The 26,558-nt window shown below is 41.7% G+C and overlaps 1 protein-coding gene across 7 annotated transcripts in view; it reads right to left on the bottom strand.

Annotated features, from left to right (window-relative positions):
• Window positions 1-26,558, bottom strand: part of ATP8B4 (ATPase phospholipid transporting 8B4 (putative)) — a 295,105-nt gene that overhangs the window by 247,974 nt on the left and 20,573 nt on the right. For 2 of the 7 annotated variants that reach the window (XM_029236310.1, XM_029236301.1), the window contains exon 1: window positions 3,981-4,115. The exons of 2 other annotated variants lie outside the window; for them this stretch is intronic. The gene's annotated coding sequence lies outside the window, so the exon portion shown is untranslated. Of the gene's footprint in view, window positions 1-3,980; window positions 4,116-8,386; window positions 8,556-26,558 lie in introns of those variants that run through there. 3 more of the 7 variants (XM_029236302.1, XM_029236306.1, XM_029236305.1) reach the window with 3 other exon arrangements.

The following is a 26,558-nucleotide window of genomic DNA, read 5'->3' as shown; positions in this document are numbered from 1 at the left end:
TGTCATAATCTAACCCCATCGCCAGCCCCTTCACCTGACTAACTTGTACTCATCTTTTCAATATCAACTCATACATCACTTCCTCTAGGAGCTCTCCCCTGGTCCCCCAAATCAGAGGTAAGAGCACCTCCTATGTGCTCCCATAGAATCCAGAACTTCCAATTTCAGAGCCCTTATCATTCTAGAATGTATTTGCCTATTATATTGGCTGTCTTCCCATTAGTCTACAAACTCCAGTGGGGCAGAGACCCGATCTGTCTTGTCCATAGTTGTATCTTCAGTGTCAAATGCACTCCTGGCATGTGGCAGTGCTCAATAAAAATTTGCTAAATGAAAGAATGATTAATGTTCTCAGTGTCTATGAGGAATGAAGCAAGGGCTTCCAGACGCTAAAAGGCATTTCCCTTTTAGCAACTATCTCTTCCTAGACCCCAACCCCAAGTTCAAGAACATCTTAGATCTTCCCAAACTGGGAACCGTCATGGCTTTCTTAGCTGCTCCCTACCCCTGGCTGGTCCCTATCATCCTGTGCATCCCCCACCTCCAACCTAGGAAGAACCTCAAAAAATGAGAAGTATTTGGTTAGCAATAGGAAGAGTGTTGCAGGCAAACTGAATAGCACAAGAAAGGAGGAGGAATTTGCAAATCTTGGGGTAGAAGGGCAAGAGGAGGCACTCTGGCTCTAAAAGAAGATGCACAGAAAGGATTTTTTGAGGAAAAGCCTTTCTGTGAGAAATAACATGGACAAAAGCGGTTTTTTTAATCCATGAGGGACTATCTTTGTTCCAACAAATAGTCACAACCAATACAAAATGGCAACATGGAGAAGGATGAATGGATTCTGTGACAATGACACCTTGATCTGGTGGCCCCATCTGGCCAGAGGGTTAAGGTTCATTACCAAGTTCTAAGTCAACAACTAGTTAGGGCTTGAAAACTCTCTCTGAAGACTAAGTAAACATATTCTGTTTTCATGGGCTCAGAGTCCCTCGAGCTGGTGAAAAGAAGAATGATTCTTTAAGTAGGATGGCAAAAGGGACTCTCCACCCTGACAGGTGGCAATGAGAATGCAGGCAGAAGAAAGAAACTCAATCTCTCAGGAAGTTATTAGGAGTACCGGCCACTGGCCAACGTTTTCTTTCTTTCTCCTTATTGGTTTGCTAGATTGCTTTGAGGGATTAGCACTAACAGACAGCCAGAACAAAGGATGAACTTAAATATATATTTGTGTAATATAAAGGTAACTAAAGAGAAAATATCCATGTAAACCCTTCTGTCTCTTATTTTAGATCTTCCTATAAGCACTTTTCACTTTAAAAGCCCCTAGACAATTAAACATAAAGCAAAACCATATCCTTCCTAAAATTACCTTTAAACCAGACAATTATTTCTTTGCTTTTAATTTCTCTAATACCATCTTCCAAAGTATCTTTGAAATCTTTTATCTTTAAAATAATGAATAAATCCATTTTTTAACTTTAGCCATTTTTATTTTTGTAGAAAATATTCTCTATTTCATATTTAATCCAGAGTGATAATATAATTACTGTTGTACGAATTAAACAATATTTCTCTAAGGTTTGTGAAAAGTGTTTCTTATTAATGATCTTATTCAAGTGTTTTTACTCTCTAAGACATGTGGTTACAACAAAAACTAAGGATTCAAGTCCATGTTTCCTACAATCCAATCTTTTCCTTTTAAAAGCAGCAACCCAGGTATATTTAATGGAGGATTCATACTAATGTAGCAGATTCTAGTGTAAATTTTAGGAAGTAAAACTCAGTCCTTTTATTGTTGTACACTTATCAATTCACCAAAATACCCCAGCTGACACTCGCTCCACCTCTAAAGGATGTCAGAGTAAAGAAAAAGCCATCTTTTATTGAACTTTCAGATCAGTGAGGGTCTACGGAAATACACTGAAAAAAAATCAGGTGACAAAGAAGGATTTGTTAAAACGAAATCTAGCTCTAGAAGTAGGAACTTAGGATTTTGAAATTCAACATTTACAAGTACTGAAGCAAACACTGTTTACATAAAAACATTCCTCCTTTTATGAAATCACCCCAAAGCAGAATAAATAGAAAAAGGTAAGTTGCTGAATAGGTTTTATCTTACCCTTGCCTTCATCTTATGCAAGGGATTAAAATGGTGGTTTTCTTGTGTGAAAGCCTTAGTGGGTTTTTACAAGAAAGACAGGTCTGGGGAAAGTAAGAAGAGAGGTAAGTGTAACCAAAATAATAGCTAAGTGTTTTACGTATATTAATTCATTTAACTGATCACTTTTTTTGGAAAAGATTGAGAGTGACGCTTGCATGAAGAATTTGGGTTTTTTTTACATTTCAAGTTCAGGTTTTGAATCTTGGTCACAGAAAGTAATTCTTCTAATGGAAAAAATGGCAAAGTAAAGAGAAAACTCCAATTTGTTTAGGGAAGATAAGAAGTTGGTTTCAGATACCTTGAGATTGAGGACATAACAAGACATCCAAGTTGGAAATGCTACTTAAGCAGCTGTGAGCAGAAGCGTGCATACTGGTCACATTATGATTCCTCAAAGAGGTCCCTACTTATAGTGAAAATGGGTACACCTGGTTGCAGGTGACTCAACACTTTAAGCCAAGGATTAAAATGGAGATTCTCTTTAATGATCAGAGGCCATTCAACAATCAAGTTATTATACTTAATCCCCCCTGCTCCAATTCCACGATCACCAAGCAACCTACTGATAATAACTTGCTTTCCCCCAGAAGTCTGCCCACAGGGGAAGAATACACCAGTCATGCATGCTGAAGTGAACATTCTGGTCCTCCTGACAGTTATATATTATACATTTTCAATTAATAAATTGTCATTCATCTCACTCTAGCTCATCAGTCTCCTGAGCTAATATTAGTCTTCCCCAGAAAGGTAGCTCTGTTTTTGGTTTGCTGTTGACTTATGGTCCAAAGTCTACAGGACATATGACCCACTCTAGCCATAACAAACTCACCAACCGGCAACCAAGGGAACAGCCTGCTGACCTGCTCTAGGGGCAGCAGGATGTGATGGCTGCAAGCTTGTCCTTTGGAGTCAAACAACCTGATCTTGGATTCCTGCTTTTTCTACTAACATTACAGAATCCGGGGCAAGTAAGCTCTCTGGGCCTCAGAACATAGCTGGACAGGTTGCTGGGGACAGTGACACATAATGAAAATGCTCGTTAGATAGTTATCTTGAAGGCAGCCCTCTGAACTTCCCCTGTCAAAATGTCTATGTAAACATTAGGGTGAATTGAGGACAGTGAGTACAACCCCTGTAAGACATTCTGCAGCAAAATAAAGGAGCTAAGTGTGAATGGATAATGAGGCTTTAAAGAGAAGATGTGCTTACAGTGGGGTGCCAGGGCCATGGCAATAAACTAAGGGGATAGAACCAGTGGGAAGAGAGATTGAAAACATGAGGGAGAGTGACAGGAAGACAAAGGAATCAGAGGAGATTGGGAAAGAAAGGGAAGAGGTAGGGGCTAGGACAGTGGGGGAAGACACAGGAGGAGTAGTTGAAGCCAGAGAGTAGCGCAGGCAGATTCTTGGCAGCTCTCCTTCCTTGCCCAGAGTGCTGCTCAGGGAGTGCCCCTCGGCCTGGCTTCAACTCAGGGTCAAGGGAGGAGCTGGGGTGTCCCCGCAGGGGCATCCTCTACGTCCTTTGAGCAGTGGGTCCTCACCAGTTCTCAGGACTCAGGGACAAGATGGGCCAAGGGGGAAAGGTCCCACACAGCTTCAAGGAGCCCAACCCCAGTCCTCAGCCCCTGTGAGGACCTCCTGTCCCCCACCCGTCTATTCTCCAGTCTCCGTGCTGTTCTGCTTGCCTCCCTCTCTCCCCAACTCTGCCTTCTCTTCCTCTTCGGAGACACTGTAATGTACAGGAGAGACTTTTAGGATAACAGATCCCGATCCTAGCTCAGTTTCTTTCTATCTAGTGTTACTTTGACCAAGTTACTTACCCTTCCTAAGATTCAATCCCCGAATCTGTAAAATAGAGGTAATAATTCCTTCCTCTCAGGGCTGTTTCCAGGATAAATATAGATGTAAATACAGCTCACTCCATAAGAATGTGCTTCCTCCCCCTCCTTCCTTCGTCCCCATCTGTCCTCTCTCCTCCTACTCCCTCCCCTTTTCTCTGCTTTCACTCTCAGTTTCCTTTCCCTGTTTCCCTGACTTTGCTTCCTATTTCTCACTAAGGCACTTGCCTCTCAACCCAACCCACCAAGAGGACTGACCCACCAAGAGCGGAGGGGAGGGGAGCTGCCTGGAAGGTTTAGATGAACAATGGAGAACCCATCTGCTGAGTAATAGTGGGGTCTGAGGATGGGAAGTGGGATGGCAGGATTAGGGAATCAGCCCCTTCTCTCCTCCTGCTGCCCTCTACCTTCTCTGGTCCTGCCCCTGCCCCTTTCCTCCTTCTGGCCCTAGGCTCCCAGAGGCTGAAAAGCAAAGCCTCAGTGAGTCTTCCCACCTCTGGACATGGTGACCTTGCAGACATATCTGCTGGCAACCCTGCCTACGAGCCCAATAATATTCCCCAGGGGCCCCCTGTTCCAGGTCTCTAAGGGATGGGGGGTGGGAGATGGAACACAGCTCTAAGACTCCAGGGAAGGGACATCTTGACGCAAAAGGGAAATCTCAGCCTTGGGAGGTTAGACCAGTGAGGGATAAGCTAAGGAATAAGCCCAGGCCTCAGTCCTACATGTGTGCAGCTCTGAGTGTGATATGAGGGTAGGAGGTATGGATAATGTTTTATTTATTTTTTAACTAATTTTTATTGGAGTATAGTTGCTTTACAATGTTGTGTTCGATTCTGCTGTACAGCAAAGTGAATCAGGTATAGATAATGTTTTAATCATATTGACGGCTGCCAACAGCTGTAGGGCTTACAGAGTATAGATATTGGGCAAAAATAGAAGTAAAAAAATTTAAGCCAGTCTGTGTACGTGTCTGTCAAAGTGATGGTTAGCACAGCCAAATTTATAAACTGCTTACCAATTATATCTAATTACCATGCCTCAACAATAAATTATTCTATTTCCCATATAATGTATATCAGATTGCTTTTGTTGTAAGTTGTCATGTCGACACTGAAGTCTGTTTATATTCTGTTAGGCACGCAGCTGTTACCACAAAATTCTAAAGTGGTGGGAACACTTTTTCCCTTTCTCCTCTTGTTTATGTCCTGCTTATTTTCCAACTTGATCTCCTAGTTTCCTTCTCTCTTTCCTTTCTCTTCCTTGCCTCGCCTGCCCTCACTGCCTCTCTTGTGCATTTTCAATGTCCTTCTCCTCATCCTGCCTTTTCTCTCCCAAACACATTTCCCCTGGCTTGGTCATCTTCCTTCCCCTTCTCACTTTCCCATTCCTCCCCCAGCCTGGAGTCAGGGGGCCAGGTTTGGTCCTGTTATCTCTCTACCTCCAGCAAGTTCCCCTCCCTTCTAAGCCCTGGTTTTCTCATCTGTAAACAGAGACAATCAGGGTAACTCATGGGATCATTTAGCAAACTAAATGAGGTCATGCCTGTAAAAAAAAAAAAAAAAATTAGCACAGTGCCTCCTGCTACAAAGTTAATAAGAAAGGAAAGCTATTATTATTTTTATTTTTCTTAAATGTATTTTTAACTCTACATACGTAGAAAACCTATCAAATTTGAGAGCATCCTTACTGATATTCAATCATCAAACACTTATCCGATGCCTATTCTATGTCAAACCCGGGCTGGGTAGAGGGAGGAAAGGATCATTAGGCCCTATCTCTGTCCTTCAAAAGCCAAGAGTCTGGGGTAGATGAGACCAGATACATAGAAAGTTCATTAGTGCAGGACTATGACGGAAGGAGGGACTGAGAACTATGGAGACAGAGGGAAGGGAGTCACCAAGCCTGCTTTGCAGAGTCAGCTATGAGCTCACAGATGGTAATTCGAAGTCAAGTCCTTTTGAAAAGAAGAGTTTGCTCAGTAAAACAACGTAAGTACAGGCAAAAAGAACAGCAGGTGGAAAGACCAGGTGTTGTGATAGGAAACAGTGATAGTCATGGCAACCAGATTACAAGGGGCATGGAGGAGTGTAGTGTGATATGGGGCTGGCAAGGTAGATAAGAGATGGATTCTGAAAGAAATCATCATTATCATCATCACTCCCATTCACTTGGTACTTAGCCTCATGCTAAGCACTGACATGTATTATCTCATTTAATCCTCAACAAAATTTTATGGGCAGGGAGTATCCCTATTTGATAGATGAGGTGACACAGAGCATTGCCACAATCAAGATCCTGTGGTTGATCCTCAGCTAATGGGGAGGCAGAAGGGCTCTCTCTGCAGAATGGTACACTTAGAATCCAGGCCCCCTTGTCCACTGTCGTTGCTTCCTCATGTCTCTCTACACAAGTGTATGCCGTCAGGGTTTTTAGGAAGGTTTTACTCTCACGACAAGGACTGGCACGGAAAGAAGTGGGGGAGCGGTGACAACAGGCAAGTGGAGCTGGATTCTGGAAATATTCCTGCAGTTGGAATTGACAGACTTTATAAGGGGTCTGTATGCTGGGGTGCAAAACAAGGAGGAATCTGGGATAACTTCCACGTTTTCAGCTCAGGACAATGAGAGGAGAGAGGTGCCATTAACGAAAATGACAAATACAGCAGTGAAGGGAGAAGGTGGGAGAGCGGGAGCAGGAACTGATGTGGGAGAATATTAAGTTCAGTTTGAACACACTAGGCTTGAAATGCCTCTTGCTCATGGAAAATATCCTCAGCATGAAAGAGAAAAGACAGACTTGTAGACTTGGATCATCAACATATGAGGAAACATTGAAGTCACGGGGAATGAATGATCTCATTCAAGAAGAACGAGAATGAAGAGAAGTGAGGGGAGGACAGCGGGTGAGGATGAGTCAATAAGAGGACAAGGACAGAGTCCTAGGGAACACCCAACCTCAAAAGAAGGGCTAGAGAAACATGTATTGAAACAAAACGCTGTGGCTTTCCTCCTACGCCCTCTTCTTCAGAGCATCTAGCACAGAGCCTGGCACGGGGTAGGTAGGTGCTCAACAAACCAGCACTGAGTAAAGAAGAGGAGAGAGGAGAAAAAGGTAGCCTCACATTAAAGAAGGACTATGTTTCCAAGAACACAATGCTCAATAATATTCATTACTGACCAATATAATATTTATATTAAACATTCAATTAGAATTTTATTTGTTAATATTTAGAAAATACGTAATATTGCTAAGAAGTCAAGTAAGCCTTTAGGCATACACTACAAATGTGGAACATTTGGAGGATACTGTTTTCTGTGACATCATTTCTTGGGAAATCCTGAAAACAAATACTAGCACCTGATTCTTGTACACGCTGTGCAAGCATCTAGGATACATACATTAAGAAATTTTATTTCAAGGACAGCAACAATTTCTGATTTGCTTTGAAACGATAGGTTAAGTCTTTTCCTACTAAATGAAAATTTCCAATTTACCATGTAAGAAAAAAAATAAAATCCTCCTGAGCACAAAAAAAAACCCCGGGGCACAAAAAAATCACTTGGCCCCTCATTTTTAAAGATGCATGCATGCATGATGAAACAATATAAAAGCATAAGATAGATAAATATAGGTCCAAAAATCCCTCTGAATTCACATTTTGCTGTAAAGGTAAGCAGGGAACAACACAGGCACAAAGGTGGCTGTTCTTGGACACAGGTAATCCCATACACAATACCGTATTTCCTCACCTCCTTTCTAATAAGCTTTCAGCCCCTAATTAATGTTTCTTACCCATCTCCTTTTTTTTCGAAACAGCTAATTGTTAACCAGGGACCTGAGACCCTCTCATGTCTATCGACAAAACAGCTAGAAGAATCCATTTCTCTGTTCAGACAAATCTCAGCCCTAAAAACATACCCCTCAAGCCTCAGAGGGAGAGCTTAGTGACAAACTGTTATGTCCAAAGCATGAATTGATCATAAAATGAACAATATCTTGAATAGGTGCATCAGATACAAACCCTCCGGGAAAAAACTCAAACCAACTGCTATCAAAGGAAGTGACAAGTACCCACAAACCAAGAAGAAATGGACATTGATGTGACTCCCATTGGCCATGTAATAGGTGATGCTAACAGAAGAAAACTTTGACCTTCAAAGGAAAAAAAGAAAATGCTCTGTTTCCCAAATCCAACTAATTTCCCCCAAAATTACTTTTTAAATGAGAGGAGAATAATTAATACTCTTTGCTAAACTTCAACATGCAGCAAATGAAAACAAAGCAAAGCAAAACAGCAACCTGGAAAAGGAAACCAAAAGCACCAAACAGCCCAGAACTACCTCTCTTCTTGGTCTCACCAACCCTTCAGTGCTCCCCAGACTCACCTCAGCCTGGACCTAAGCCTCTCGCCCAAAATGGAGATTTCCCAGCAGTGCAGCAAGATCAAACAGGTACCCATTCCATGACCATATCAATGAGAACGAGAAAAGTGAAAAAAGCAAGGCTACTCTGAAAGCTCTAGTAATTACATAGAAAAGAAACTGGGTCTCTAGGGGACATTCTTGAAAACCTGAGATCGACTCCCGGAAAAACACTCTTGACCACTTACCACTACCGGAAGCTGCTAGATGGCAGATCAGAATCAGCATCTCATCAGTAAAAGAGGAAGGTGTTGCAGGAAAGCAGCTTCCCTGCCAGTGAAGAACTGAGGGAGTAAAAACGGTCCTTGGAAAAATACCAAAAGCCCAGAAGAGTTTTTTCTGGAATAGTTGCCTACTGCTGCTACTAGGGCAGAACTGGTTAATCCTGGAGAAACAAAAGGAAGCTCCCTAGAGGCCAGGATGGCTTCTTCTGTGGGAATCAAGAGTTCAGAAGGACAGACGCAGACAACGAAAGGGGTCACCAGCTACAGCTTCTGCTAAGCAAACTTTTATCAGCCCTTGACTGAGGCAGATTAGTAAATATCTTTGGACTTCCTGTTTTTCCCAGAGATGAAGGAATTAGCAATGTCTATTTTTTTTTAATTATTACAAGGGGAGTTCAACTCTCTTATGGATGAAAGCTAAGCACACTCAAGCAACATGTAATATGCAGAACGATGACTTCTTCTTTCCCAACATCCTTAATTTCAGCTCAGAGGAAGCAAACGATTAACCCTAAGGATGCTGAAGAACAAACACACATGGGAAATAGATTTAAACTTTTTAGTTTAGAATCGCTTTGAGACAGTTCTGGTTTTTAAGATGGGATTAGATGACAACAAAATATTTTGGTTCATGGCTATTTTTAAAAGAAAGAATTATGCTATTTTTCAATACATCTAAAGCCATTTATGGATTTTCCAGAAGTTGCATCAGATTTGCTGTTAAGTACTGAAACCAAATATGTTTTAATCATGTCTCTCTAACCAGAGCAAGTTGATCCCCTGTGTCAATCCCACTCTCCTGAAACAATGTGGTACTGAGCCCTCAGGTTTCTACAGAGAGCCAGATCAGAGAGAAGGGAGGGACTTTCCCTGCCAGGGCTCCACAGTCACAAAAAAAAGGACAGATTTCTTGACACAAGAGTGATGGCTTTCTTCCTTGCATGATAAAAAGGACCAAGAACAGCCTATATGAGGAAGAAATCATTTCTTTAAAATATTTACAATGAAAAACTGTTTCGAATTTAAAAAGAATTAAGTATAGCCTCTATGCCATTTTTAAACTTTTCATATTGACAACTATTGTAAGTCTGGTAATTACCTTTGCTGAAGAATATTTAAAGAAATCTACACCTTTTCCTACATTGTTAGTGGGAATAGAAGTTGATAAAATATTTTTAAAGGAAAACTAAGTAACGCCTATCAAATATAGAAATGTGTATGTTTCTATCTCTTAGGAATTTACCTTACAGATAATCCCAAACATATGCAAACGTATCTGTTCATTATAGTACTGTGATAGCAAAAAACTAAAAATGGCTTAAATATAGGGGACTGGCTAAGTAAGTCAAGGTACATTCATACAAAGGAGTACTACACAGCCATCAGGAGGGGACAGAACTGGAGTGAAGAATCTGATGGTCTGGGTTCAATTCTGGCTCCATCAGTAACTGGTCAGGTGACTGTGAGCAAGTTCCCAAACCTCTCTGGGCCTCAGTTCCTCATCTGTAGAAAGGTGATAATTATAGTACTTACCATAGAGGATTATTGTGACTAAGACTGTGCTTGGAGCATAGTAGATACTTAGTAATTATTAGCTGTTATCATTGAAAGAAGTAGGTCTCTTCAGACTGACTTGGAAAGATGTCTAAGAGGTATTGTCAAGTGAAAAGAACAAGTTGCAAAAGAATGTGTATAGGGTAATCCCATTCGGTAAAAATATTTTAAACGTGCTTGCTGCTTACTGTCTGTTTCTTCCAATTAAAATATAAGCTTCTTGAGAGCAGGGACTTTTGTTCACTGTTGTAATGCCAGTGTCCATAATAGGCATTTAATAAATATTTGTTGACTGAATGAATGATAACTGGAAAGCCAAGCAAGAAGAAATAATAACAACTACCTCCGAAGAATGGTATAGGGGTGGAGGGGCTGGTGGGCCTCTCCACTCCCCTACCATTTTCATTGGTTCTTACCCTTCGGTACTGCTTAAATTTTTCACAGTCAGCTTGTATGCCAACCAATGAAAATGCAGCTCTTAGAAGACAGTGATTTTGTTTGCAGGGAACATCTTGAGATCTACGGCTGACCCCAATAGCAGCACACTGATGGGGAAGCAAGTGATGACTTTCCCCATAATCTGATAAATTAATGAGTCAGAAAGCAACTTACAAAAGAAGGAGAGCAAAGAGCTCCTTTTCTCTTCTTGGCCTTACATTGATCTTTCCAAAGTTACTCCTATAATCTCCAAGCCAGATCCTCTGCCTTAGTCCATGGGGACCCCTTTCCATTATCTAAACATCAACTGCACATCCCTACCTTGGCATCTTTGCTCAGGCCATCCTCTCCTTTTGGGAGACCTTTCCCAACCCGTCCTTAAAGGACCAGATCACATATTGCCTCCTCATCCCCAGCCTTTTCTGACCATCTTCCTAGCATCACTGATCCCCCTCTCGTGGGCACTGCCAGAGGCCAGGTTTAGGTTTGGTACTGTCCACTGGTCCTTATCTTACAATGCCTGCTATATTCCCTCCCAGCTTATAGGTTGCTTAAGGTAGGACTGTAAGAACTGTGTCTTCAGTTTTGCAAGCCCCCTCACACACACAAACACACACACACACACACACACACACACACACACACACACGGCCCTACACTGTGAAGGAGAAAGTCAACATTAAGGAGCTACATGTGGTGATTTTTTCCATTTGCCCAAAAGTTTCTGACATTCTTGTCATCCTTCCTGAAATTTCAAGACTAGAGTTGGCTTTCTTTGGATTACTAAGCATATTTTTGTTAAATACTTCTAAGAGATATTATTTGGTCTTAAATGCTCTAGATATTCATGTACTACCTAGTCTGAACTGATTAAAATATAATATTTCTTTCTAACCAATGACACTGACAGAATGAGGAATCTTAAGGGGAGGAGAAAGTATAGAAGGGCTTGCCATGCCTACAGCAAGACCACAAAAGACCCACCTCATGTTTATTCCATGCACAGAAGCTCTCATAATGCACACGTGTGTGTGTGTGTGTGTGTGTGTGAGAGAGAGAGAGAGAGAGAAAGAGATTTCTAGCACTGATTCCTTATCATTTTGAAACACTCATTTATTTTAAAATGAAAGTATCTTGCCACTGAACATTCTCTTGCAAACAGATCTTTGAGTGTTTAAATAAAAAATAATTTTACAGTGTCATAGGATTATGTACTTAAAATCACAAAGCATCAGATTTGTCCCATCAATTTAAGTCCCAAAGCTCTTTATCCATCTCTGAAATATAAGATTACAGCAGTCACCACTATTCCTCTGCCAAGCTCCCTTGTCACCCACATTTCCCCTTGACTCTCTTCCTCATTTCATTCTGATCTGTGCTTAAAGTCATCTACTCCAACAGGCCTGCCCTGGTCAGCCCATCTAAAACAATACACACACCCCTATCACTTCCTATCCCTTATCTTCCTTTATTTTTCTCCATAGGAAAAATACACAGCCATCATAGTGTGTATTTTCTTGTTTCTAGTCCAGTTTTCCCCTCTAGAAGGTCAGCTTCAGGAGAGCAAGGACTTTGTCTTGTTCACTGATGTATATACCCAGGGCCTAGAACTGTGCTTAGTAGGTGCTTGATGAATGTTGAATAAACAAATGAGTAGTAATAACATATTTGGTAGCTCTTTGCTGCTTACTAAATATGTATCCATCCTCCTCTACAATGTGAGCTCTTGTCTCATTCTCTGTTGTATTTTAACAGTGACCAGCAGAGAGTAATTCATTCACAATTGAATTAAAGTTGAACTTTCAAGTATAATTCTCTTTATGACACTTTCCTTTTCTATTAAATTTCCCTTTATATCGTGCCCTCAACTTAATTTCTCTCAGCTCACCTTGTCAGTCCCCAAAGTAGTACCAGTTGATGGGCCTAATTTAAACAGACATCATCACAGGCATGTGCTTAGAGTGAGATATCAGAACGCTTTGTAGCTACATCTTGAAGCATGAAATTCAGGGGAGGAAGAGGAGGCTAGGGGAAAGGATAGAGGCCTACAGCACATCAAAGGTGAAGAAAGCAGCTGCTCATTCTTCAGGGCACGAACAGAGGATCTACACTTGCTCTGGATAACCCAAAAGAAAAGTATATCTCTGCTCAAAGTCACAGGCAAAACTAAGGGTTTAAAAGATCTGCTTTTTTCCTCTCCTAGGTACATAACCAAAAGAATTGATGACAGGGTTTCAAACAGATACTTGCACACCAATGTTCATAGCAGCATTATTCACAATAGCCAAAAGATAGAAACAACCCACATGTCCATCAACAGATAAGCAAAATATGGTATATACATACAATGGAATATTATCCATCCTTAAAAAGGAATGAAATTCTGATACATGCTACAACATGCATGAACCTTGAAAACATATGCTAAGTGAAATAAGCCAGATACAAAAGGACAAATATTGTATAATTTCACTTATAGGATGTACCTAGAGTAGGTAAAAAAAAAAAAAAAAGAGATTACCAGGGACTGGGGGAAGGAGAAAACGGGAAATATTCTTTACCGGGTATAGAGCTTCAGATTGGGATGATGAAAAAATTCTGGAGATGGAGAGCACTGACAGTTACACAGCATTCTGAATGAACTGAACGCCACTGAACCATATACTTAAAATGGTTAACATGGTAAATGCTACGGTATTCCCACTAGATAATATTACCTGAACAGGGCTTAATCTTTAATCTTCATTAGGCAGCACGTACATTGTTGGACAACCAAAATTTCCGTGTTTTTAAAAGACCTTCTTTTGCTTTAAAACCTTAATTTTCATAAATGTCCCACATGTCTATAATCTAGAGTTTCCAAGCAGCTTTCTCGATGATCACCTCAATTTGTCCTCACAACAATCCAGTGAATTATGTGAAAGGAATTTTCAGAGCATTATATCTGAGCACTTGAGAGAAAATTTTTTCCTAACTTATTCACCCTCTTACCTGGTCCTACAACTTCACACCCATTTCATCACAAGGAAGAGATGGAAATTTTTATACTTAAGAATCTAAATCCACACAGCTTTTCTGAACAGAATAAATAGCATTATATTTCTTAGAACCTGTGAATATGTCTAGCTTCACTACCAAGACAGCTAAGAAAACTAAAGAATTACTGGTTTTTTTTAATTAATTAATTAATTTATTTTGGATGCATTAGGTTTTCGTTGCTGCACACGAGTTTTCTTTTAGTTGCCTCAAGCGGGGGCTACTCTTCATTGCAGTGCACGGGCTTCTCATTGCAGTGGCTTCTCTTGTTGTGGAGTATGGGCTCTAGGAGTACGGGCTTCAGAAGTTGTGGCACATGGGCTCAGTAGTTGTGACACGTGGGCTCAGTAGTTGTGGCACATGAGCTTAGTTCCTCCACGGCATGTGGGATCTTCCTGGACCAGAGCTCGAACCTGTGTCCCCTGCATTGGCAGGCGGATTTTTTTTTTAACATCTTTATTGGAGTATAATTGCTTTACAATGGTGTGTTAGTTTCTGCTTTATAACAAAGTGAATCAGTTATACATATATTTATGTGCCCATAACTCTTCCCTCTTGCATCTCCCTCCCACCCTCCCTATCTCACCCCTCTAGGTGGTCACAAAGCACCGAGCTGATCTCCCTGTGCTATGCGGCTGCTTCCCACTAGCTATCTATTTTACATTTGGTAGTGCATATATGTCCATGCCAGTGTCTCACTTTGTCCCAGCTTAACCTTCGCCCTCCCCATATCCTCAAGCCCATTCTCTAGTAGGTCTGCACCTTTATTCCCATCTTGCCCGTAGATTCTTCTGATTTTTTCCTTTTTTTTTTTTTTAGATTCCATATATATGTGTTAGCATATGGTATTTGTTTTACTCTTTCTGACTTACTTCACTCTGTATGACAGACTGTGTAGGTCCATCCACCTCACTACAAATAACTGTTTTGTTCCTTTTCATGGCTGAGTAATATTCTATTGTATATATGTGCCACATCTTCTTTATCCATTCATCTGTTGATGGACACTTAGGTTGCTTCCATGTCCTGGCTATTGTAAATAGAGCTGCAATGAACATTTTGGTACATGACTCTTTCTGAATTATGGTTTTCTCAGGGTATATGCCCAGTAGTGGGATTCCTGGGTCGTATGGTAGTTCTATGTTTAGTTTCTAAAGGAACCTCCATACTGTTCTCCATAGTGGCTGTATCAATTTACATTCCCACCAACAGTACAAGAGGGCTCCCTTTTCTCCACACCCTCTCCAGCATTTATTGTTTGTAGATTTTTTGATGATGGCCATTCTGACTGGTGTGAGATGATATCTCATTGTAGTTCTGAGTTGCATTTCTCTAATGATTAATGATGTTGAAAATTCTTTCATGTGCTTGATGGCAATCTGTATGTCTTCTTTGGAGAAATGTCTATTTAGGTCTTCTGCCCATTTTTGGATTGGGTTGTTTCTTTTTTGATATTGAGCTGCATGAGTTGCTTGTATGTTCTGGAGATTAATCCTCTGTCACTTGCTTCATTTGCAAATATTTTCTCCAATTCTGAGAGTTATCTTTTCATCTTGTTTATGGTTTCCATTGCTGTGCAAAAGCTTTGAAGTTCCATTTGTTTATTTTTGTTTTTATTTCCGTTTCTCTAGGAGGTGGGTCAAAAAGGATCTTGCTGTGATGTATGTCGTAGAGTGTTCTGCCTATGTTTTCCTCTCAGAGTTTGATATTGTCTGGCCTTACATTTAGGTCTTTACTCCATTTTGAGCTTATTTTTGCATACAGTGTTACGGAGTGTTCTAATTTCATTTTTTTACATGTAGCTGTCCAGTTTTCCCAGCACCACTTATTGAAGAGGCTACCTTTTCTCCACTGTATATTCTTGCCTCCTTTATCAAAGATAAGGTGACCATATGTGCGTGGGTTTATCTCTGGGCTTTCTATCCTGTTCCATTGATCTATATTACTGTCTTTGTGCCAATACCATACTGTCTTGATTACTGTAGCTTTGTAGTATAGCCTGAAGTCAGGCAGCCTGATTCCTCCAGCTCCGTTTTTTGTTCTCAAGATTGCTTTGGCTATTCGGGATCTTCTGTGTTTCCACACAAATTGTGAGATATTTTGTTCTAGTTCTGTGAAAAATGCCAGTGGTAGTTTGATAAGGATTGCATTGAATCTGTAGATTACTTTGGGTAGTAGAGTCATTTTCACTATGTTGATCCTTCCAATCCAAGAACATGGTATATCTCTCCATCTATTTGTATCATCTTTAATTTCTTTCATCAGTGTCTTATAATTTTCTGCATATACGTCTTTTGTCTCCTTAGGTAGGTTTATTCCTAGATATTTTATTCTTTTGGTGGCAATGGTAAATGGGAGTGTTTTCTTAATTTCACTTTCAGATTTTTCATCACTGGTGTACAGGAATGCAAGAGATTTCTGTGCATTAATTTTGTATCCTGCTACTTTACCAAATTCATTGATTAGCTCTAATAGTTTTCTGGTAGCACCTTTAGGACTCTCTATGTAGAGTATCATGTCATCTGCAAACAGTGACCGCTTTACTTCTTCTTTTCTGATTTGGATTCTTTTTATTTTTCTTCTCTGATTGCTGTGGCTAAAACTTCCAAAACTATGTTGAATAAGAGTGGTGAGAGTGGGCAACCTTGTCTTGTTCCTGATCTTAGTGGAAATGGTTTCAGTTTTCACCATTGAGGATGATGTTGGCTGTGGGTTTGTCCTATACGGCCTTTATTATGTTGAGGAAAGTTCCCTCTATGCCTACTTTCTGGAGGGTATTTATCATAAATGGGTGTTGAATTCTGTCGAAAGTTTTCTCTGCATCTATTGAGATGATCATATGGTTTTTCTCCTTCAACTTGTTAATATGGTGTAACACGTTGATTGATTTGCATATATTGAAGAATCCTTGCATTCCTGGGATAAACCCCACTTGACCATAGTGTATGATCCTTTTAATGTGCTGTTGGATTCTGCTTGCTACAATTTTGTTGAGGATTTCTGCATCTATGTTCATCAGTGATATTGGCCTGTAGTTCTCTTTCTTTGTGACATCTTTGGTTTTGGTATCAGAGTGATGGTGGCTTCGTAGAATGAGTTTGGGAGTGTTCCTCCCTCTGCTACATTTTGGAAGAGTTTGAGAAGGATAGGTGTTAGCTCTTCTCTAAATGTTAGATAGAATTCGCCTGTGAAGCCATCTGGTCCAGTGCTTTTGTTTGTTGGAAGATTTTTAATCACAGTTTCAATTTCATTACTTGTGATTGGTCTGTTCATAATTTCTATTTCTTCCTGGCTCAGTCTCGGAAGGTTGTGCATTTCTAAGAATTTGTCCATTTCTTCCAGGTTGTCCATTTTATTGGCATATTGTTGCTTGTAGTAATCTCTCATGATCCTTTGTATTTCTGCAGTGTCAGTTGTTACTTAACCTTTTTCATTTCTAATTCTATTGATTTGAATCTTCTCCTTTTCTTGATAAGTCTGGCCAATGGTTTATCAATTTTGTTTATCTTCTCAAAGAACCAGCTTTCAGTTTTATTGATCTTTGATATCGTTTGCTTCATTTCTTTTTATTTCTGACCTGATCTTTATGATTTCTTTCCTTCTGCTAACTTTGGGGTTCTTTTGTTCTTCTTTCTCTAATTGCTTTAGGTGTAAGGTTAGGTTCTTTATTTGAGATGTTTCTTGTTTCTTATGGTAGGCTTGTATAGCTATAAACTTCCCTCTTAGAACTGCTTTTGCTGCATCCCATAGGTTTTGTGTCATCATGTTTTCATTGTCATTTGTTTCTAGATATTTTTTGATTTCCTCTTTGATTTCTCCAGTGATCTCTTGGTTATTAAGTAGTGTGCTGTTTAGCCTCCATGTGTTTGTATTTCATACAATTTTTTTCCTGTAATTGATACCTAGTCTCATAGCATTGTGGTTGGAAAAGATACTTGATACGATTTCAATTTTCTTAAATTTACCAAGGCTTGATTTGTGACCCAAGGTATGATCTATCCTGGAGAATGTTCCATGAGCACTTGAGAAGAAAGTGTATTCTGTTGTTTTTGGATGGAATGTCATATAAGTATCAATTAAGTCCATCTTGTTTAATGCATCATTTAAAGCTTGTGTTTCCTTATTTAGTTTCATTTTGGAAGACCTGTCTATTGGTGCAAATGGGGTGTTAAAGTCCCCTACTGTGATTGTGCTACTGTTGATTTCCCCTTTTATGGCTGTTAGTATTTGCCTTATGTACTGAGGTGCTCCTATGTTGGGTGCATAAATATTTACAATTGTTATATCTTCTTCTTGGATCGTTCCCTGGATCGTTATGTAGTGTCCTTCTTTGTCTCTTCTAATAGTATTTATTTTAAAGTCTATCTTGTCTGATACGAGAATTGCTACTCCAGCTTTCTTTTGATTTCCATTTGCATGGAATATCTTTTTCCCTCCCCTCACTTTCAATCTGTATGTGTCGCTAGGTCTGAAGTGGGTCTCTTGTAGACAGCATATATACAGGTCTTGTTTTTGTATCCATTCAGCCAGTCTATGTCTTTTGGTTGGAGCATTTACTCCATTTACATGTAAGGTAATTATCGATATGTATGTCCCTGTTACCATTTTCTTAATTGTTTTGGGTTTGTTATTATAGGTCTTTTCCTTCTCTTGTGTTTCCTGCCTAGAGAAGTCCCTTTGGCATTTGCTGGAAAGCTGGTTTGGTGGTGCTGAATTCTCTTAGCTTTTGCTTGTCTGTAAAGCTTTTCATTTCTCTGTCAAATCTGAATGAGATCCTTTCTGGGTAGGGTAATCTTGGTTGTAGGTTTTTCTCTTTCATCACTTTAAATATGTCCTGCCACTCCCTTCTGGCTTGCAGAGTTTCTGTGAAAGATCAGCTGTTAACCTTATGGGGATTCCCTTATGTATTACTTGCTGTTTTTCCCTTGCTGCTTTTAATATGTTTTCTTTGTATTTAATTTTTGATAGTTTGGTTAATATGTCTTGGCATGTTTCTCCTTGGATTTATCCTGTATGGGACTCTCTGTGCTTCCTGGACTTGATTAACTATTTCCTTTCCCATATTAGGGAAGTTTTCTACTATAATCTCTTCAAATATTTTCTCAGTCCCTTTCTTTTTCTCTTCTTCTTCTGGGACCCCTATAATTCGAATGTTGGTGCATTTAATGTTGTCCCAGAGGTCTCTGAGACTGTCCTCAATTCTTTTCATTCTTTTTTCTTTATTCTGCTCTGCAGTAGTTATGTCCACTATTTTATCTTCCAGTTCACTTTCCGTTCTTCTGCCTCAGTTATTCTGCTATTTATCCCTTCTAGAGAATTTTTAATTTCATTTATTGTGTTGTTCATCTCTGTTTGCTCTTTAGTTCTTCTAGGTCCTTGTTAAACGTTTCTTGTATTTTCTCCATTCTCTTTCCAAGATTTTGGATCATCTTTAGTATCATTATTCTCAATTCTTTTTCAGGTAGGCTGCCTCTTTCCTCTTCATTTGTTAGATCTGGTGGGTTTTTACCTTGCTCCTTCATCTGCTGTGTGTTTCTGTGTCTTCTCCTTTTGCCTAAATTACTGTGTTTGGGGTCTCCTTTTCACAGGCTGAAGGTTCATAGTTTCTGTTGTTTTTGGTGTCTGTCCCCAGTGACTAAGGTTAGTTCAGTGGGTTGTGTAGGCTTCCTGGTGGAGGGGACTAGTGCCTATGTTCTGGTGGATGAGGCTGGATCTTGTCTTTCTGGTGGGCAGGTCCACGTCTGGTGGTGTGTCTTGGGGTGTCTGTGGGTTTATTATGATTTTAGGCAGCCTCTGTGCTAATGGGTGGGGTTGTGTTCCTGTCTTGCTAGTTGTCTGGCATAGTGTCCTGCACTGTAGCTTGCTGGTCATTCAGTGGAGCTGGATCTTGGCATTGAGATGGAGATCTCTGGGAGATTTTCACCGTTTGATATTACACGGAGCTGGGAGGTCTCTTGTGGACCAGTGTCCTGAACTTGGCTCTCCCACCTCAGTGGCACAGCCCTTATGCCTGGCTGGAGCACTAAGAACCTGTCTTCCACACGGCTCAGAATAAAGAGGAGGAAAAAAGGAAAGAAAGAAAGAAAGAAGATAAAGTAAAATAAAATAAAGTTATTAATTAAAAAATAATTATTAAGAAAAAAATTTTTAAGTAATAAAAAAATGGACAGACAAAACCCTAGGACAGATGGTAAAAGCAAAGCTATACAGACAAAATCACACAGAGAAGCATACACATACACACTCACAAAAGGAGAAAAGGGGAAAAAATATATATATATCATTTTTCCCAAAGTCCACCTCCTCAATTTCAGATGATTCGTTGTCTATTCATTTTCCACAGATGCAGGGTACATCAAGTTGATTGTGGAGATTTAATCCACTTCTCCTGAGGCTGCTGGGAGAAATTTCCCTTTCTCTTTGTTCACACAGCTCCCTGGGTTCAGCTTTGTATTTGGCCCCGCCCCTGCGTGTAGGTTGCCTGAGGGCGTCTGTTCTTCGCTCAGACAGGACGGGGTTAAAGAAGCAGCTGATCAGGGGTCTCTGGCTCACTCAGGCCGGGGGGAGGGAGGGGTACAGATGCGGGGCGAGCCTGCGGCGGCAGAGGCCGGCATGACGTTGCACAAGCCTAATGCGCGCTGTGTGCTCTCCCGGGGAAGTTGTCCCTGGTTCACGGGACCCTGGCAGTGGCGGGCTGCACAGGCTTCCGGGAGCGGAGGTGTGGATAGTGACCTGTGCTTGTACACAGGCTTCTTGGTGGCGGCAGCAGCAGCCTTAGCGTCTCATGCCCGTCTCTGGGGTCCGCGCTTTTAGCCGCGGCTCGCGCCCGTCTCTGGAGCCCCTTTAATCAGCGCTCTTAATCCCCTCTCCTCGCGCACCAGAAAACAAAGAGGCAAGAAAAAGTCTCTTGCCTCTTCGGCAGCTCCAGACTTTTTCCCGGACTCCCTCCCGGCTAGCCGTGTCGCACTAACCCCCTGCAGGCTGTGTTCACGCAGCCAAGCCCAGTCCTCTCCCTGGGATCCGACCGAAGCCCGAGCCTCAGCTCCCAGCCCCCGCCCGCCCCGGTGGGTGAGCAGACAAGCCTCTCGGGCAGGTGAGTGCCGGTCGGCCCTGATCCTCCGTGCGGGAATCTCCCCGCTTTGCCCCCCGCACCCCTGTTGCTGCGCTCTCCTGCGCGGCTCCAAAGCTTTCCCCCGCCACCACCCGCAGTCTCCGCCCGCGAAGGGGCGTCAAGCGTGTGGAAACCTTTCCTCCTTCCCAGCTCCCTCCCACTGGTGCAGGTGCCGTCCCTATTCTTTTGTCTCTGTTTTTTCTTTTGCCCTACCCAGGTACGTGGGGAGTTTCTTGCCTTCTGGGAGGTCTGAGGTCTTCTGCCAGCGTTCAGTAGGTGTTCTATAGGAGTTGTTCCACCTGTAGATGTATTTGTGGGTAGGAAGGTGACCTCCACGTCTTAATCTTCCGCCATCTTGAAGCTCCTCCCCCAGGCGGATTCTTAACCACTGCGCCACCAGGGAAGCGCAGAATTATGGCTTTAAGCAAACAGGTTAATCACCTATATAGCAAGCAGAACGCCATACCCATAGTTTGAAATCTATAGTTGGCAGAAATGGATTTAACAAACATATTTTCATTCAACAAATGCAGGTACTCTGTTAGGCAATTTGTGAAACATAGAAAGATGAACAAAATGCGATTTTTGCTCGAGACTCTTGTCGTGTGTTGGGAGGAGTCAGACATGCAGATGAGAAGATTCTACCAGGAAAGGGAAAGCAACAGGCTCTGCTATTGAGAAAGAGACCGCCAAACAGGAGAGTCAGTCATTCTGTGTTGATTAAAATCTAATCACAATGAAATGTACTAAGATTTAATCAGTTCCCTGGAATTTAGCCTTTACAAGAGTTTTAGGCTTTTTTGTTTTTTGCTTTCTCACTTTTTAATGCCTACATAGGAAGATTCAGCTGACTGAAGTATAAAACCAAGACTTGGTGTCAGCCTGAATGACAGAGAAGTATCTCTGGCCTAAAATTACGATTGGACACATACAATAAAAAAGGAAAGACAATCAGAACACATTATACCCCGATTCTAAAAGTCCACCTGCAGTGAGCAGACTAGAAGCCACCTTGAACCTACTGAAGAAGCATCTCTTTGAGAGGAACCCTGGAATCCATGCTGTAAACCCACACAGTAAAATGTGGGAAATGCTGAGGTATGAACCATATAATGTTGTACAAATACTTAACTGCCTTAAACTCTAGCTTCCTGGTTATAAAATTAAGAAACTTAAAACCTTCTTAAGCTGTTTGTGAAGATCAAATGAGATATTCACTAAATGGATAATAAATGAATATAAAGTATAAGTGCATGTGCAAATTGCACGTACAGTGATAGAACAACAATAAATAACACATAACCCAGCATCTGTCACACAGCCATTGTCCAGCAGCAGTCAATGTCCTTCCTGCTATCTCTCCAGAATCTTCCCAAATGGCTAGCACATTTCCTATATCAGAAGAGAAGGGAGACCTTCAGGTTCTGAGCTTCTCCACATCTCCAGTTCTTCCCATCCTGTTACAACCCCCTGCTTTCTCCTCTTCTCTTTAGCGTATCCTTTCAACACGCCATAAAACAGCACAAGAAATAGACAGTTTTAAAGAATGAACTCAATAAGGATAAATAGAAGTTTTACTATTTTCTTCCTGCACCCCAGGGAATCGTTTGAAAACCACTGCTCCATGACAAGGTTCGGCTGGTGCGAGAGGTGCACTAAAAATGTTCCTGCCCCACCCATGTCCTTTTCATTTCAGTGATTGAAACCTACTCACTTCCTGTTCAGAAATGAGTTCACCAAACCTTGAAATCATACATACCTTCATTGTCTTTAATATCAAAAAAACAAAAAAAATAGAGAGAGAGTTTTCTAACCTCTTGTAGCTTCATTTACTGCCTGGTACTTTCTGTGGTGTGTTCAGCTGAAGTTCACCACGAGAATGTAACTCAACTTCTCCTCCCCCAAGCTCCCCACCAATACTTCCTGTTGGTTGGTTAACCTTTTGTGTAAGGAAGTAAGTTTCCTTACATTGGTCAACACCAACGACTGACCCACTGCTGATGGTGCCATTTCCTATGTGGAAATTTCCATCCTCTATGAAAAGACTCACAGTTGAGTTTTTGTTATTACTCAACTAACTCACAAAAAAGAACAGAAAGGAAACCAGAGAATGCACGAAGGAAGACATTTCTTTATAAGTTAAGCCCTGATAGGGACCCAGATTTATGAATAGAAGAGTTTCCTGCTCAACTATTAAAATTTCAGGAATTAAAAGTAAACTAAAAATAATATAAATCCACTACTATACTAAAATTAAGCTGGTATGATTTTTTAAATAAGATACCCAAATTCCTGGATGCTAAAAGTTACCTTTGGGGATAAACTCCTCCCAGCAATTTGGACATTCCCTCAAGGGCTCTCCTGAATAACCCTTTCAGTGCAGGCACTCAGACACAAAGCAGAACAGTGGGGTTCAGAAAGTTTGTTGTTATCCAAGCCCACTCACCAAAACCAGGTGATTTTAACTTTCCCTTTCAAATGTATTCTGAACCATGTGTTCCAGAACTAGATGACCCAGCTCTAAACCAGACAGCCTAATCCAAGCAGACCATTGGCATCCCTAGTTGTAAAAGTCATTCTAACAGTTCATTTCCAAATGACAAATGCTCCACAGCCAAAACTGAATCCTGGAAGAGACTGCTGGCACCAGTGAGAGAAACACTCCCAAAAATGATGTATCTCTTGCTATCAGGGAAGCACAGTGTCTTCTTTGCGCATAATAACCAGAAGATATTTGGGGGCTCTGCTTTTTTATAGATTGACATCATAAGTCATTACAATAATAGGGGGCATTTATGAGAAAGGAGGAGTCAATCTGGATCAGTTTCAGGGTTCCAGTGGTGCTTGCCATCTCAGAACCTTCAAGACACAGGAGCAGCCAGACACTCTTTTGACACTCACTCCAGCCCTACTTTCTCTTTAGCAGGCTATCATCCAGCAAGAACCAAATCCAGGGCCACATGGCTTGAAGGAAGCTCTTCCCTTCATCTCTTTACCCTTTTAGCCTGCCCTGCACATCAGTAGGTGTGAACACTCCCTACCCCATGCATGTCATTTGGAAAGTGCAGGATCAAAGTTCAAGATCAAAGAAGTTTGGGCTCCTAATCAAAACTCTCTCTAGGACATTTCACACATTTGTCACCATTTTCTAAGCCCCAATTCTGAACCAACCCCTCTGCAAGGCATTAGGGATGCCAAGATAACCAAGACCTGGTCTCTGCCCTAGCAAGAACCTTTCTAGTGGAAGAGAAGTGAGTTGTTGATAAGTCACTGTGATACAACAAAACAGAAGCTCTAAGAGACGTGTCCCCTTTCCAAATATGTTTTGGAACATAGGAGAAGGAGGACTTATTTCTGTGTGTGTGGAAGTGTCAGTGAAAAACCTCAGGATAGCATGTGAAGCTGAATCCTAAGAGATGAGTAGAGAGGATCTGTTTAGTTCTATGAGCTAACAGTCCAAGAGGAAAATGTCACTGATAGTTTTTATCTCTCCTCAGCTACTACCCCATCCCACCTCAGAGAAAAGCAGCCCTCTACTGTCACCTGGGTTTCCATTCCAAATGGCTGGAGTGAGTCACAGTCACACATCCTACAACATTCATGAATGTGGAGGACAGAAGTGAGCTAGTAAGGTAAAGGTAAAGGTAATTAAGTAAAGGTAAATTTATCAGTAAATTCACCAGTGAAAGTAATTAAGAGGTCCTGGTGGATCAGAAACCAGACAAGGGTTAGGCAGGAATTGAGTCCTAAAGCCCTCAAGTGCTGTCTTGGGCACCCCACCTCTGAGGAAAGGAATCTGAATGCATTCTGTCCTGCATAAGGTGCTGACACTGTGCTGTATTGTAGAGTGTAAGGAAATGCACCCTATTATGAAGCTGGAATACGGCACAGGGGGCTTGGTGCAGGGGGTGAAAGCTCAAGATGGCAGGAGGGAGGCTGTCTGAAGTGGCTACAGAATTATCCCACCCGCTAGAGATATCCCCTAAGGGAGGTGGACAGACCCTATTAAAGGCTTTCTTTGGGGAAATATGAATTCCAGATGAACAATGACAAGGTGTGCATCCCTCCATTTCTGAACACATCCCCACGAATGCTGAGCCATCTTGAGGTAGAATGTGCTCCAGTCTCACTGTAGGCCTGTGACCTCCAGTGGCTGAGTGGATGTTGCAGCTACTTCTGGTGCATCCCCATGTTCCTATGCGTCCTTAGGTAAGGAAGGTGGTGTTTTTCAGAAATTCCCTTATTGGTAAGCCAATGTTTCATCTTGTACCCAGTATGTCAAGGGAAGCAGGCATGAATATGTTCCCAGAAAAGCAGGAGAATGAGACATGGGGTTATGTCACACCAGAGAACAATGAAGGCAGACACCAAAGTCCTGGTTTATTCCTAGCTTGGGCGTAAGCTTCAAGAGAGACCTGAAAGATATAGAGGCACCTAGGAAATCTGGCTTAGTGGCTTGTTTCCTCCTGCTCAAAAGGGTGCTCTTGTCCACGATGGCATCAAATCCAGCAAGAATGGAGCAGCAGGAGAGCACTGAAGGAGGAAAGGGGCTTCAGACACCTAAGGCTATATTCCTGCCCCCTCATGGCTGGTGAAGGGCAAGGCCTGGGTCAAGATGAGGAGATTTCCTCATGCAGAGAGAATCCAGAGGACCTAGTGAGCCAGGAGGTAGATGGGCCCCAGGATTAGCAGCTGGAGTTTGTTCCCTGTGGACAGATACTCCAAGATGAAGAGGAGCTGAGCCCTGCCTAGCTAAGAGACCACGTATTTCTCATTCTCGAGGGCAAGGAGACCTTCCCAACTACACATGTGCAGAAAGGCTCCTCAGAAGTCAAAAGGGAGGGGGCGTCACCTCATAGTAAGTGATGTCACTACCCATAGGCCTCTTTGCTAGAATCCACCTTGGCTAAGAGATGCGCAAGCACACATGGGAGGACCCTGAGATAAACCAAATACGAACTCAGAATTTGGCAAAGCAAGATGATTGGCCAAAGGAAACCCAGAAGAGATGCCCCATATAAGTGATTCAAACTACCACGAGGGCACGACTCTTTCTCTGAGCCCACCCGTGTGTCAATCCACGTGTACTCTTTTCCACATAATAAACAGTTCAGTTGTTTCACTGCTTTCTGCCTCTGTAGAAATTCATTTTCTGTAAAGCTGACAGACCAGGGCCTTGTCACTGATCACTGGTCCCTGGTGGTCTACTGTCTAGGATTCAGCGCTCTCATTGCCGCAGCCTGACTTCAGTCTCTGGCCGGGGAACTGAAATCCTAGCCACTGCAGGCCAAGGCCACTGAAATCACTAGCATGGATCCAAGGCTCTCACCTCCTCACTGTAACAGAATCAAATGAGTCCTCCATTTACCTAGATGACATCTTCGAGAGGAGCAGGGAGAATAGAAGGACGTAAGAAATCTGGAGTTTCTCTGAGCTCCTGTAAGATGCTGCACTTGCCCATCATGGCATTTGCCTTGCTGTAATCTCCACCTGTCCACTTGTCCAGGCCTGCAACACCTGAGGGTGGCAACCCAATGTCTCACACATAGCACTGGGCTTAGCACAGAATATAAGAGCCCAGGACCCCTGTGATGAGATTTCCCAGGCACTGATGCAAGCCACTCAACCTCCTTGGGTCCCAATTTCCTCATCTATAAAACAAGAGTCTCAAACCACAATGTCTAAGCAGACATCCTAAATCTAACATTCCATAATAATAGTGATAGGTAAGAACTCCTAATAGCTATGCAGTACTTACTATGTTCTAAGTGCT

The sequence above is a fragment of the Monodon monoceros genome, unplaced genomic scaffold (genome assembly GCF_005190385.1).
Source record: "Monodon monoceros isolate NGI ecotype Baffin Bay Population unplaced genomic scaffold, NGI_Narwhal_1 Super_Scaffold_21, whole genome shotgun sequence".
In the NCBI taxonomy this organism is placed as follows: domain Eukaryota; kingdom Metazoa; phylum Chordata; class Mammalia; order Artiodactyla; family Monodontidae; genus Monodon; species Monodon monoceros.
Note: the sequence above shows the minus strand (reverse complement) of the source record. Positions and strands in the feature narration are given on the sequence as shown.